This window comes from Heterocephalus glaber, unplaced genomic scaffold, assembly GCF_053883595.1.
Source record: "Heterocephalus glaber isolate CG9 unplaced genomic scaffold, H.glaber_assembly_v1.0 deba00001472, whole genome shotgun sequence".
NCBI lineage: Eukaryota > Metazoa > Chordata > Mammalia > Rodentia > Bathyergidae > Heterocephalus > Heterocephalus glaber.
Genome location: NW_028258315.1, coordinates 23,079,964 through 23,094,147, shown reverse-complemented (window position 1 = coordinate 23,094,147; position 14,184 = coordinate 23,079,964). Strand labels below are relative to the sequence as shown.

The window sequence follows — 14,184 nt, the reverse complement described above, 5'->3', positions numbered from 1 at the left end:
TTGCTTGAACTCTTGCCTGCTGCCTACATCCAGCACAAAGATCAGTGGTCTGTCTGCTTTCCCCATCAGCCAATGTGAGCAGGGATGCATCTGGGTTTAGATGGTTGCCACAGTCTGGGGTGTATGGACAGAGGGACACCTGGAGCAGGTCGGGGGGCACTTTACAAACCCACAGGCCATAAAGCTAGGTGGGGAAAGCTGTGACTTGGGGCCCACAGGGGAACACAGAAACAGGGAGCTGCCAGAGTGGCACAGCTCAGGATGGACACCACTGATTAACCATTCCCAGTGGAAAAGGATTCCACATTCACACACAAAAATGTGACTGTGGAAACAAAATAAGTCTTAGTAGGTCTTATCCCCCACTTCACCCTGTATCTGGTGGGTTTCAACACTGCAGGTGACAAAAAGACCACCCAAAAGGAAAAAGCTACTCCTGTAAGCCTTTGGAAGATTTCAAATTTCTCTTCAAAAGACAATATATTCCAGTGCTGCTACAGATAAGTAAACAGGATCTTGCTAGGCCATGGCTCTCAGGCTCTGGACAATTTATCTAACCTCCCTCTTTGTCATACTTTGTCCTCCACAAGAAGCATGGAAATCTGACTTGCTCCTCATATTTGGGTTCCACATCCCCTAACATAATAGTAAAGTTACTTTCCTTCTTCCATCAAACAGACAGCTCAGTAGTCACTAACTCTTTTCTCATTGTCTGCTTATCACTTACAAAGGTAAAACCATTAGAATTACAGCAGACATATCAACAAAAACCTTAAAGGCTAGGACAGCTTGGAGTAAAGTGTTTCAAGCCCTAAAAGAAAAAACTTTCCATCCAGATTGATATATCCTGCAAAAGTATCTTTCAAAATTAATGTAGAAATAAAGTCTTTTCATGACAAAGAGAACCTTAAGCAATTCATGACCAATACAAGCCATGACAAAATTCATAGACTAGAAATCAAAGGATGGAAAACAGTATTCCATGCAACAGGAGCCTAAAAACAAGCAGGAGAAGCTATCCTATTTTCAAATAAATTAAAGCTTAAGCCAAAACTGATCAGAAGAGGTTACGTAGATCACTACATGTTGGTTAAATCTATTACTTTAGTAGTTTCATGTTACATATAGGCCATAACCAACCTTTTGCCTATGAGAAACATGTAAGATAATGTATTTACAGCCACTGTTACAAGTTTATATTTTTCAATCTTGTTTTATATGTATGTTATATAACATTCAAAATGAATTTTTTTCTTGACTGAGAAAAGGATGCAAAATGCAAAATCAATAATTTTGATACTAAAAATTGCCAAATGTTTTTGTGCTACTTTATTATATTGGGTGTCTTGTCTTTCTTGGGCTTTTAGTTAGCTACTGACACTTTTGGGTTTTAGCTGGGCTTTTATGCAGCTTGCATTTTAATTCTTTGTTTCTTTGCTGTTTCTCTTAACCCATAGCTTTATTTTAATAAATGTTATAATACCAACCTAAAAAAAATGAGATGACAGCGGAAGTCACCATATGTGTTCTGTAAACAAGTCCTTTCAATCCAGTCTCTTGTTTTAAATTAAAAAGGAGTGAGAGTGGGAGATTGGCACAGTTAAGGTGGTAAATCAGTGGGCGGCAGGAGGATAATTCCAGTAAAATGGTTTGCAAAACCTATCAGGTAGCCTTTGGGGACAGGGTGAAGAAATGGTGATAGATGATGGATGATTCAGCAGTCTGAACAGTTTAAACAGTGTTGGTGAAGTAATACATCAGCACCAACTGGTGCAGAAGTGACTGTGGCATCTGGCAAAGTTCTGCCTGTCACCGATCCATTTGGCCACTTTATTAGTAATTTACTTGTCAGCACACAAGTGCTTGTCAAGTTTATTGATCGTCCAGAAATAGGAGGGAGAATTACACAGTTTTTGTAATAGAGTCACCACTACCTCCCCAACTTGGGACCCTGATCTCCATTTGTCCCTGGCAGGAGCCTCAGAAGGTCCCCCAGAGAGGAGATACAGCCCCCCACCTGTCCCCACCCTCCATATCCTGGTTGGCTGACTTCCGGCACACCGTCAGTGGGAAGCACAGACAGACTGTTGAGGCAGAATAAGAGAAACACGTAGAAGGCAGAGTGGGTGCAAATGGGGAGAGGTGCCTGAGGGTCTGGGGCTGGGGGATTTGTGTTTTCTCGTGGTTGGGAATCTGTGAGGTTTGTGAATCTAAAGATATCAGACAAAAAACACAGCATAATTGACACGAGAAAGACAGGGCCTGATTTGCAGGTTCTCTGTTTTAGGACTCTTAAAATTTTTGAAATGAGGTTCCTGGAAGGGAAAAAAAGGCCTTGTAGTCTTGGGTAGCCTTGTTTACTGAAGCTCCAGGTTTCCTGAGAGTACAGTTTTAAAGTTACAACTTTCTTTACCTCCTTCTTTAACTGAAGGGTGCAACAGATCCTTAGAAATTAGGATGTTTGGGCCAGGGATTTAACTCAGTGGTTCCGGCACCTGCCTCACAAGCGCAAGGTCCTGAGTTCAATCCCTGGTACCCCCCAAAACCCAAAAAACAAATCAGGATGTTTTCTTTCAGAGATGGGCACCCTCTCCAACTTCCCATGCTGAGAGTGTGAACCACGCTCCCCTCCTCTCATCAGCTCGGATGAAGGGACAAAACTCCAGCATCCCTTTCAGATATTTCTGAAGGGAATATGCAGATGCTAGGCCCAGAAGGCAGTGTCCAACTTCCTGTTATCCTAGAAATGAGGAGAGGCAGAGGCAGGAGAATCATACATTTGAGTCCTGCCTGAGCAACTTAGCAAGACCTTGCCTCAACATTTTTAAAAAATATTATATAACATTTGAAAAGAATTTTTTTAATTGACTAGGGAGGCTGAGGCAGGAGGATCAGAAGTCTATGGGCAGCCTGAGCAACTTAGCAGGACCCTGTCTCAAAAAAAAAAAAAAAATTAAAAAGGGATGAGGATATAGCTCAGTGGTGGAGTGCTTGGTTAGCAAGCTAAAGTCCTTTGGTTTAATCCCCAATATCACAAACAAAAGAAACAAAATTACTAAAGACTTTTAAGAGCCACAAAATAGTATCATATATACTAGTAAAGAATCATCGTGAATTTTGTTAGCTGTAACAATAACATTAAGGCCATTTTGTTTTATTGTTTTTTTAAAGACAAGTCTCTTTGTTTGAAGCTTTTATTTCTCAGTAAGAAACATATTGCTTATTAATGCTCCTATTAAAGTCTAATTTATGTTCTGCATTTTGTTGATTTAAGTATCCAAATTTCTTACTCTGTTGGAAAAAAGAGCAGAAAGGCTCTGCTTGCTCCATTCTGTGTTTCCTTTCCGGTGCATCAGCAGTGCTCGCTGGCTCTTTTCCTCTCCTAGTTTCCAAGCCCACTGCCCTCACCAAGGCTAGGATCCCTGGAGGGAATGCTTACCTGGCATTCAGGTAATAGAAGGAGTTGAACCTGTCTTCACTTCACTGGAGAGCAAACCCAGGGGTGCTCTAACACCAAGCTGTATCCCCAGCCACTTCTTTAATGTTTCATTTTGAGACAGGGCTTCACTAAATTGTCCAGGCTGGCCTCTGTAAGGTCAGACCAAGGCACGTTTGAGACCACTGAGGCAGGCAAAGTGTAAGCAATGTGCGATGAGTTTATTGCCACATGGGTGCAGATGGCCTAAGGGCAAGAAGGCCATTGGCACCAAGAGGAGGGTGTGCATGGTTGATACAGGGGAGGTAGGTAGGGGAGGGGGCACTGGTTGGGAGGGTGAAAAATTTTAGCGTTTTCACGGGTGATGGGCTTTGGGCTGGCTGATAAACAGGGTGGTGTTGAGAAAAGCAGGGTAGCTGCTGGCTTCTTGTTATCTCTGTCCTCCTGTGGATGTGGGTAATGTGTCTGACTGGGCTGGGGTTTGACTCAGGGGCCTGTCAGCCTCAAACTTGGCAAGCCCCCTCCCTCAGCCTCCCACAGTGTTGGGATTACAGGTATGCGCCACCGCCACCGTGCCTGCTGCTTTTCTCTTTTGACACTTCAAAAATTAGACACAGGTCCCTTAATTTAAGCAACCAAAACAGATTGCTTAGGCTGGATGTAGTGGTACACACCTATAAACCCAGCACTCGGGAGGCTAACGCAGGAAGGTTGCTGTGAATTGGAGACCAATGTGAGCAACACAACAAGACTCTGTCTCAAAAAAAAAAAAAACCAAAATACAAAAAACTGATTAGCAGGGTCAGGGTTTAGCTCAGTGTTTTCGCTGCCTGCTGTGCAAGTGGAAGGACCTGAGTTTGATCCCGGTATCAAAAAAAAAAAAAAAATTGATTAGCTCTGTGAAGGATAAGGCCAGAAATCAATGTATGTTGTGTTGATTTGTAATAGTTGACTTTAAATAATCTGTAGAACTAGAGGAGACAAGACTTCATCATGGACAAATGACACCCTCCAAATTCCTAACCAAGAAAGATGATATTCTGCCTCATTTGCCACCAAACCTTTTCCCTAAACCACGAATAGGCAAGATCATTTTTGCTGTTTCCCTACAGTCCTTCCTCTGTGTAGTCTGTGGGTGTGGTTTTTTAGTAAACCTGCAAAGCCAGGGAAGATACAAAACTGGAGACTCAAGCAGAGTGCTTCATGAGCCAGGCCTTCTCACAGGTTCCCTCATACGAAAGAGTTTCTATGCTTTTGTCATTACCTAAAATTCCTTTCTTAAAAAAGAAAAAGCTTGAACCCTGGAGATTGAGCTACATCTCCAGCCATTTATTTTTTTATTTTTTACTTTGAGACACTCGCTATATTGCCGAGGCTGGGCTGGAACTTTCGGATCCTCCTGCCTCAGCCTCCCAGAGTTCTGGGATTACAGGCTTGAACTGCCAGGCAGACTAAATGTAAACTGTTGACTTGAGATAAAGGATGGAGCTGGAGCCATTTCAATGCACCAACTCAAGGGGGAGGCAGAGGAGGCATTGGCTGGAGATTGGGTTTGGCTGGAGACATAGGAGTAAAGCAGCCCCCAGCAGAAGGAGTGGATCTCAAGCGAAAGCTCAAGGGCCTAGAATGCTGGAAAGAAGAGCCAGGCTGTCTCTGAGGGGTTTCCCAGCCCTGAGGCCCAGCCAGGGTGAGGTGGGATTCTGGGCCAGACTGGCTGTAGCCTCAGACTGAGTGGGAGGTCAGTCACAGAAGCCAGCCTGGACGCCTCTTCAGAGAAAGCAGCCTTGAGACAGACAGGATAAAGTTAAGTGGAATTTTCTTCTGAAGAAGGCTGTAGAAGGTTAGAGAAAGAATCCAGCACATAAGACTGAAAACAAAATTTTAAACTCAGAAGGAAGGGGAGGAATTGGAGTGAGTGTCAGAGGGACATTAGAAGAGCTCAATAACAAAAGGGAAAAAATGTTTATGCAGACAGATAAGTCTGGTGTCCACAAGTGCTGAGTCCAGGTAAAGGTTATATTGTGCAGCCTTTCACAGTACTGGTTTCTTTCTTCAATTTTCAAGTAAATGTGAAAATTTTCCTGGTAAGGATATGATGGCACACGCCTGTAATCCCAGCATTCTGGGAGGCTAAGGCAGGAGGATTGCAAGTTTGAGCACAGTTTGGACAACATAATGACTTAGACCCTAACTCAAAATAAAAAATAAAGGGCCAGGGATTTAGCTCAGTGGCACCATGCCTACCTCACAAGCGCAAGGTCCTGAGTTTGATCCCTGGTACCAAAAAAATAAAAAATAAAAAATAAAAAGGTGCTGGGGGTGTAGCTCAGTTCAACATCAGTAGCAAAAAAAAAGAAAAAAAAGTGGGGGTTGTGAGAAGTTTCTGTGTACTGGTCATACATATTATACTGGAAAATTTTTTTCAAAACTATTGGAGATATCCAGATATAATCTGACCATAAAATTGCAATGAAAAAGTCATGATTATATGTTAACAGTCAGAAGCAATATTGTCAAAATGGCTACACTATCAAAACTGATATATAGCTTTAATGAAATCCCAAACTACTGTACCAACAGCATTCCTCACAGAACTAGAGAAAAATAATCCTAAAATTCATATGGAACCAGAAGAGACACAGGAGAGTAAAAGCAATTCTGGGCAATAAGATCAAGGCAGGAGGTGTCACAATTTCAGACTTCAAGTATATTACAAAGGTATGGTGCCAGGGATTTAGCTCAGTGGTTCTGTGCCTGCCTTGCAAGCTCAAGGTCCAGAGTTCGATCCCCAGTACAAAAAAACCCCCAAAAACCCCCAAAGGTATGATAATAAAAACAGCATGGTACTGGCACAAAAACATATGCATGGGTCAACGGAACAGAATAGAGAATGCAGAAACAACCCCAGGCACATGCACTCATCTGATCGTTGCCAAAGGGGCCAAAAGCATAGGCTGGAGAAAAGATGGCTTCTGTACCAAATACTGCTGGGAAAACTGGATAAATAAATGCAGAAGATTGAACTTAGGCCCATATTTCTCACCATGTATTAAACTAAAAATGGATCAAAGATCTAAATATTAAAGTAGGAGCATTTAATCTGCTGGAAGACATAAGTGTAGGCAAGGACTTTCTAAACAGAACCCCAGTTGCACAAGAAATAACATCAAGAATCAACAAATGAGATTATATCTAATTAAAAACCTGCATAGCAGGAAACAACCAACAGAGTGAAGAGATAACCTGCTGAAAGGGAAAGAGATTTTGCTAGCTATTCCTTGGACAGAGACTAACATCTAGAATATATAAAGAACTAAAAAAATTAGACCCCCGAAATAAAAGACCCAATCAAAAAATGGGCTACTGCACGAGAACTAGCACAAAGAATCAACAACTGGGATCTCATCTTGTTAAAACGCTTTTGCACTGCAAAAGAAACCACCAACAGAACTAAGAGACAAACTACAATGTGGGAAAAAATTTTAACAGCTGTACCTGAGACAAAGGACTACTATCTAGAATATATAAACAACTGAAAAAAATCAGACCCCCCAAATTCAAAGACCCAATTCAAAAATGGGCATCTGAAATGAACAGACATTTCTCAGAACAAGAAGTAAAAGCCGCAAATAAATATATGAAAAAATGTTCAACATCACTGGTCATTCGAGAGATGCAGATGAAAACAACACTGAGATTCCACCTCACCCCAGAAAGAATGGCTGCTATTAAGAATAAAACCAATAACAAATGCTGGCTGGGGTGTGGGGAGAGAGGAACCCTTCTTCATTGTTGGTGGGAGTGCAGGCTGGTGCAACCACTGTGGAAATCAGTATGGAGATACCTCAAAGAACTAGGGCTAGAGGTCCCATTTGACCCAGCTATTCCCCTGCTGGGTATCTTCCCAAAAGAATTAAAAGAATCATACCACAGTGATATATGTGCACCCATGTTCATAGCAGCACAGTTTGTAATAGCTAAAGCTTGGAAAATGCCCAAGTGCCCTTCAACTGGAAACTGGATAAAGAAGATGTGTTTTTTTTTATAAAATGGAGTACTACTCAGCCATAAAGAACAAGAAACAAGAGACATTTATAGCTAAATGGATGCTTATTGAGGCTATACTCTTAAGTGAAATAAATAGGACACACATGTGTAAATACTGAATAGTTTCTCTAGTATGAGAAACTGAAAGTGTAAATAAGGGTTACAATGATTAAAATGGATAATTGATAATTTGAAATAGGAAGAAAAGTCCAAAGGGGTAGGGGTGATGGGAGGGGAAGGGGAAAGGAAAAATTATGAGAAAAGAAAAAAAATGGAAACGAAGTCTATGTAAATAGGGAAGGGTGGAGGGGGTGAAGGGCACACAGGTAATGGGGAAAAAATAAGAAGAGGCATCATGTACAGGTACAAGCACCCAATGATAAATGTAAACAGATTGTATACCTAAAATGTGCCAATAAAAGAACTTAAGAATAAAAAAAATGGGCTACTGAAATGAACAGACAATCCTTGGAAGAAGTACAAATGGCCAATAAATACATGAAAAAATGTTCAGTGTTTCTGGCCATTAGAGAAATACAAATTAAAACAGCACTGAGATTCCATCTTATTCCAGAAAGAATGGCTATCCACAAGAAATCAAATAACAAATGGAATTAACATAAGAAAATTAAAAAATGGAAATAAAGTCTTTGTAAATAGAGAGGGGTAGAGAGATTGAAGGGAGGTCAGGGGAATGGGGAAAAAATAAGAACCAAGATATATTATGTAGGGGCTGGGGATTTAGCTCAATGGTTCTGCTGCCTGCCTCCCAAGCGCAAGGTCCTGAGTTCGATCCTCAGTGGCAAAAAAAAAAAAAAAAATTATGTAAAGGTACAAATCTCCAATGATGAAGGTCATTATATTGTATACCTAAAATGTACCAATAAAATTAATTTAAAAAAAGAAATCAGATAACAAATGATAGTAAAGCTGTGGGGAAAAAGGAACCCTTCTACATTGTTAATGGTTGGGCCGGGGATTTAGCTCAGTGGTTTCACCGCCTGCTGCGCAAGCACAAGGACCCAAGTTCAATCCCCGGTACCAAAAAAACCACCAAACAACAACAACAACAACAACAAAATACATTGTCAATGGTATGTTTCTTATTGGAAAATAAAAAAATTTTTTAAAAGGAATTAAATCTAAAGTGAGATAATTTCCTTTTTGGTTTTCTTTCAGTTTTCAAATATGGTAAAATTGTAGCACCTACAGATATAACAGAAGTAAAACGATTTATGTTACTAGGAAGTCACAAAGGTATTGGTTTTGGTCTTTGCAGACTTTTTGAAATAAATCAGTTATCATTCTTATATTCCATTCTATAGAATATATTAGATACTCTCAAATACCTAAAAAATCTCTCCCAAAATTTTAATAATAAAATAATCTTGCAAAAATATCTTTCTCATGAATTCACTAAAATAATTAAAGATGATAGAGGAAATAAGTTTTAAAAAACCCCATATCTTGGGCTTAAAATCTACTTTTACTCTAACTAGAGCCTAAACTAATTACAAATATTTTTATACCTACTTTATTATAATGTGGCAGCCTGGTTACAACAACTTATTCTAATTTTATTGTCAGAAGTCGAGTACAGGCAGAATCTGAATGAAGCCTAGAGTTTAATTCATACTAATGGGTCAGTGCTGGCTTCTCACTTTGGCAGCTGTTCCATGGCAATGCAAAATGTTAACCTGGGAGGAAGCTGGGTGAGGATTCCATAGAACTCCTAATATCTTTACAACTTCTCTGCAAATGTAAAATTAGCCTTAACTCAAAAGGTTATTTTTTTGTTCAGTACTGGAGATTGAAGCCAGAGCCTCTGAGCTATATTCACGGCTCGTTTTTGTTTTCCCTTTTAATTTTTTATTTTGAGACAGTCTCCCCCCCAAGTTACACAGACTGGGTGATCCTCCTGCCTCAGCCTGCCAGAATGCTGGGAATACAGGCATGCACCTGTTCAGAATTATGCAGTTAGTTTCTAAATTCACTAAAATTATACATAAGAGGGTCCAGGATTTAGCTCGGTGGTGCCACCGCCTGCCTCAAAAGTGCAAAGTCCCGAGTTCGATCCCAGGTACCCCCCCCCCAAAAAAATTATACATATGAAAAAGCTTAAGGACAGTTGGTAAGATCCTAAAACCCATGAGATAGGGCTTTGGATAAATAATTTTGTAGTGCTCACTGGTGTTATATTACATAACTTCTCAAAAGTCAAGCAAACTAAAACGTCTGTCCATTATGATTATCATTGAGCCTACCAGTTTTAACAGTTAGTCTCAAAGATCAGTTATTAATGAACAATAGCTCAAGGGTTTTGTTGTTTGAGATAGTGTATAGTCCCGATTGGGCTCAAACTTTTGATTCTCCTGTCTTGGCCTTCAAGTGGCTGGGAGCCTGGCTGGTTTGTACATGTTTAAATGACTGAAGAAATACAGACCAAAAGGACAATAATATTTCACAGCACGTGAACTGAAATTCACATTTCAGCATCCATAAATAAAGTTTTACTGGAACATGGACAAGCCCCACTTGATTATGTATTATGTATCTAGGGCTATTTTACTGCTACATGGCTGGGCCCAGTGGTCAGGACAGACCCTGTAAGGCCTGCAAAAATATTGCGTATCCATCTCTTTACAGATGAAGTTTGCTGACCTGTTATAGACAACTTCTCACCTGCCCATTTGCACACACACACCTCCTGTTTTTGGTTTTGTTTTGTTTTGTGTTTTCTGGTACTGGGATTTGAACCCCGGACTTCTGCCCTGAGCTTCATCCTCAGCCCTTTTTATTTTTTATTTTGGGACAGGATCTCTCTAAGTTGCCCAGGCTGAGCTCAAACTTGCATTTTACAGGTACATGTCACCATACCCGCTTTCCATTTCACTGCCACTCTGGGATTTAGGTGACCATAGGACAAAAGTGGCCTGGTGAGGGCAGGGCAGGGAGTGTGACTATCAGGGAGCTGGGAGACACTGAGAGAAAGGTAGGGTGCTGCATTCCAGAAGAGCTGACTTTCAGCTGGTCCTGTGAATCTGGGAGAAAGGAAGTCTATTTTAAGAAGTTAGCTGAGGGACGGGACAGATGAGTTAGACAGAGGGGTCTCACAGGGTCCAAGAGGCCAGAGTTTCTTGGAGCTAGATCTGTGAGCAGGGTGAAACCATGCCCCAGGTCCAGCCTCAGGGAAAGGGTGATGGCCTGATCTCCCTGCTCCTGGGAGTGGGACAGCTTTCAGGCAAATCTGCTAATGATACTCAGGAGAAAATCAAGGACCTGAGGTGAATCTTGCCTTCTCCGAGGACCTAACTCCAGAAGGGAGCTGAAGAAAAGTCATGTTATCTCTCCACTGCTAGGCTTTGCTCAGCATTGCGTGCCGCATAGTATTGTTCACAAAAATATTTTTACTTCACTAGGTGGAGAATACTGGGGATTAAACCCAGCGTCTCACAATTGCCCAGCAAGTGCTCTCCACTGAGCTACACCCCAGCCTGATGCTATTGTATTTCATCACCATCACCTTGAATCAGAAGCTTGTCCATCTGCATGACCAGGCCATATACCCAGTTCCATTATCAGAGTGAAAAACCACCTTCTTTCTAACTTCCCAAGCAAGAAAAATCTCCCTTTTGTGTCACTTAAAGTACCAAGTACCTAATTCCTGACTACATAGAAACGATCAATTGGGGTAGAAAAGTGACTAAAAGAGGGAGGAAGATTAAATAGATCACCTAGGGCAGGGGATTTAGCTCAGTGGTTCCACTGCCTGTCTCAAAAGTGCAAGGTTTGGAGTTCGATCCCTGGTACCAAAAATAAATAAATAAATAAATAAATCTCCGAAAGCTTATTAATCAAGTAATAATAGAATAACCATTTTTTTTAAAGGTAGAGATGGTTCAGTGGCACAGTGCTTGCCTAGCACCTGGGAGGCCCTGGGTTCTATCCCCAGTACTGCACGTGCACAAAAGTAAAGATAAATTCTGTGAAAAGCAGAAAGAGGAAGGAAGTGGTAATATTATAGACCGTTAAGTTAGAGAAATTAATATATAGTCAGAGAAGGATTGGGCCCTCATGGAAATCAGCACAGAAATAAAGACATCAGAATTGTGGCTGGAGGCTAATCTGAAGAGAGGCAGGCCACAGGATGCAGATGCAAAAGACAGGCCTGCATGTGTCCCTGGAGATAAACGGCAATTTGAGACTGTACTGCAATCAGCACCACCTGGTCCAAGGGGACCCAGATAGGCATCAGGGATCAGACACACAGGTGGGTAACCAGAACATCTAGACCCATACTGGCCTTCCTTCCAAGAATTCCTTTGTTCTTTCCATGTACCCTTGCTACATGCCTCACTTACCTACTGGATCAATAGTAGCTGAGCAGCTATACTTGTAACTCTATAGGTTGATTGTAGTTTGACCCACATTGTGATTCCGCTGGATTGAAGGGCCTCAGAAGCCACCCATTTGGGACCCCTCCTGTCTCTCAGGAGCTTTCTCGTAAGAAAACTTTCATACTCTTCTCTCCTTTGTCCCTTAGAATTCCTGCTCCGATATTCTGGGGACATGAACTCAGCACATTTGACATCTAACAGGTTGGAGTTATAGTTTTCCTATATCAGTAATATAGTACTTTCACCAGTGTTAGAGTCAACTGATTCTGTCTAAAGAAAGAGAGGATTGGGTGTATATACGTTTGTAGTCATAAAGGTTAGCACAATAACAAAAAGGTATATCCTTATGAATTATTGGGAAATGGACCCGTGCCACATGGACCCACACAAAAGGAAATACAGCCACAGTGTTGAGGCACTGAAAAGCTAACAACAAAGCACACAAAATGTGATGAAAATTTAGACCAAACACACACGTATATGGGTTAAATTCTTATTGCCATTCATTTGCCCTTTTCCTGTTAGCAGAAGCATTCTTTTGTGTGGGGCTGCTACATCCAGCCTAAGGGGATAGTCAGTCAGCAAAGCCAGGCTTTCTTCAGCCTCCATCTCTGAGTGGCCAGTGAGATCTGAGGGATGTATTCTCCAGGGCTAGGAGGAAGATCATTTTTCCCTGATGATAGCAACCCTAGGAGGTTAAGGACTTTTACCAAGACCACCTGTGTTTTTGAACTGAGGCTGGGAGCAATGGCAGCCATTCTGGACTCATGAGTCAGCAGCAAGGAAGGCAGAGCAGAGGGAAGGAATAAGCTGTGATCTCAGACAATAATGCTGCTGAGTAGAGTAGCAGAGCAAATGCCAGGAAGCAAGCCGCAGTGTGACTCATAGCCTCACTTCCAACTTTCATTTCTTTCTTAGGCCTGTCCTACAAAGGAGGTCAGCATTAATCTTGCTTAGCAAAAAATGCCTCTCCAAAGCTTTTAACATCTGTCTTTGTAGGCAGTTTAGATATTTCTTTTAGAACAGAGAATGGTTGATTCGTACTAAAGAACTTCCTAGCAGGGACTCTTACTGGCTGCAGATTGTATAAATGACGTTAACGGTCAGCTGGGGGCACAGAATTCCAGAACGTGGAAATGTTGATGCAGTGCCAGAAAACCACTCAGGAAGGAGGATATAGAGGTCCTGTGAACTGCTCCAGGCCGTTTGTACCTGGAGATGCTTGCCTTTCTACTAGTGCTTGGGTATTACTACTCCTTGGTCTCTTTTACTGATTTTTATGGACTTCTAAGAATCTGTCTAATGAACTTTCTCTCTCTCTTCAAGCCTCTCTCCCTTATCCTCACATTCACTGGCTTTCTTTTGTATGTCATTAAGTCTCTGAAGAATATTCTAATTTCTAGATCCCTATTTCTTCACGCCTTCCTCTAAGTTCTCTGAGAATCAATCTTCCTCCTTTCCTTCCTTTTCTTTCCTTTCTTCCTCCCTCCCTTGCTCTCTCCCTCTCTCCCTCCCTGCCTTCCTCCCTTCCAGTGCTAGGGATCAACCCAGGGCCTCCAGCTAGCTGAACAGACTCTACTGTGAACTGCATCCTCAGTCGCCAACCCTCCTTTCCAAAATAAATCACTGCACAGTGGTCTCACCCATCAGAGGACCTCACATTTGCCTGGATGTCTCTCTTCCTCCCACTTCATTGGTCCTTTCCCCATTTGCTTTCAACTCTGCAGCAGATCTCTGGACAGTCATGCCCCTGCTTCCCCACAGTGCTTCTCTCTGGGACTACCAACCCCTTCAAGAGTGACATATGCCCTGGAGTTCCATCCACTCTCTGTCCATACTTTCATCTGCTGCATACTTGGCAACTTGGTTTCCATCCCCGCAGCTACATTGAGACTATTCTCCAAAGGATCAACAATAACCTCCTTTTAGCGCAATCCATTATCCTTTTGTGGTTTCTCATGCTTGACCTCTAAGCATTCCCTGCTCCCTCATCTCTCTTACCTCAGATGCTCTCTTCCTTGGCTTCCATCCCATTTTCTAACTATTCCATCCCTTCTGATTGCCCTCTGTTCCTCCTGCCATCCCTCTACTGCACATTCCCTTGGCTCCTTCTTCTCTCTTCAGTCTTTCACTCCAAGGTCACACCATCCTCCCTGCAGCTCTTACCCTGGGAGCTAAAAACAGCCTGCACAGTACTTTCCCAGTTAAGCTCTGGTCCCTCTTCACCAACCACCTACTAGGTCCTTGCTTTTGGATATTTCATGGCACTGAGGTTTGCTGTGTCTCCCTTCCCGATTTTGCTCC

The 14,184-nt window shown here is 41.9% G+C and overlaps 1 protein-coding gene and 1 pseudogene across 18 annotated transcripts in view; both read right to left on the bottom strand.

Moving 5' to 3' along the window:
* Positions 1 to 14,184, bottom strand: part of Gmnn (geminin DNA replication inhibitor) — a 68,118-nt gene that overhangs the window by 35,047 nt on the left and 18,887 nt on the right. The window lies entirely within an intron of this gene.
* The window catches only part of LOC147826232 (SHC-transforming protein 1 pseudogene), a 28,226-nt pseudogene extending 14,042 nt beyond the window's left edge, over positions 1 to 14,184 (bottom strand). The window contains exon 1 of the transcript XR_015439114.1: positions 1 to 14,184. This exon is cut by the window's left edge and continues 14,042 nt beyond it. The product of XR_015439114.1 is annotated as an SHC-transforming protein 1 pseudogene (transcript).